Below are 1136 nucleotides of genomic sequence, written 5' to 3' on the forward strand. Positions count from 1 at the left end.
TACAAGCAACCTCAAGCAGTGCCCACACTGTGGGAACCTGGACTAACATTTTGTGAAGTCATTCTCCTTCTTCAAAGTTCTTGAAGCTTGTTGATGAAAACTTTGCTTTAGTAATAGCTATTTTGTTGATGTTATTACTTTATTACATATCTTTTATAGGGAGACATTCTGTGAAATTAATTTTTTTTTCTAATTTAAAACAGAGTTATTTTATGTATTCCACTAAATAGTGGCTGCTCCTTGCCCTGTCTTTATTCCCAAATGTTAGTCAGTGGTCAGGACCAGAAGGATCTTCATGTGAGTTTGGGTTGGGGCTTATTCTCAACAAGAGTCTGATGCAGCTTCAAGGTGGTAGGAAGGATGGCAGGGATTTAGGAAGGGGATTATGTGACTACAGAATAAAAGCAACAAAGGAGTTGGGAGGTAGCTCTTACTAAAATGTTAACTTTTTAAAGATCCACTTTTGGATCTTCAGTGGACCTTGGGAAAACATGTGATAAGTGAATATTTGTCTGAGCCTGGAAAGCAAATAAGTGTTTTAGGCTATTGCAGCTTAGTATTCTGCAGCAGACCTTGACATGCAATTTACTCTGACTGACAGATATAAAAGTGGACATGAGTGCTGTTTCTTTCACTGTTATAATTTAACAGTTTTCTTACTGAAAATAATACCCAAATTATAAGATAGCAGTTGTTGGTGTTGCATATAATTTCAGATAAGCTGATCTGTAACAGAGAATATGTGAAATGAATTTGGAAGTGATGTACATCAAATCAAGAGGACAGAAAGGCAAAAGTTTGTCATTTGAATCTTGTCTTAGAAGTTGGGCAAACTTGCTCTTAAGGATAATTCATACATAACGTGACTTGGGCAGTAACAGGTTGCACTGTCGAAAGTGTTGTTTGGTATATCCTTTTCACAGGTAAATCTCTCAGCCACAGAACATAATGGGTGAGCTTCAGAACCAGTTATGCCACACTTATATTCCCCATAATTCCAGAGAACCACATTTAACCCATTTAATACAGTTTCCAAAATCAAAAAGTTGACCTAAGGAGGGAAAAAAATAATTGAGAGAAAGATGAAGAAAATAATTTTAATACTTCTTTTTAAACTATGTTTCATTTTGGAGAAT

This window comes from Sciurus carolinensis, unplaced genomic scaffold, assembly GCF_902686445.1.
Source record: "Sciurus carolinensis unplaced genomic scaffold, mSciCar1.2, whole genome shotgun sequence".
Lineage (NCBI taxonomy): Eukaryota > Metazoa > Chordata > Mammalia > Rodentia > Sciuridae > Sciurus > Sciurus carolinensis.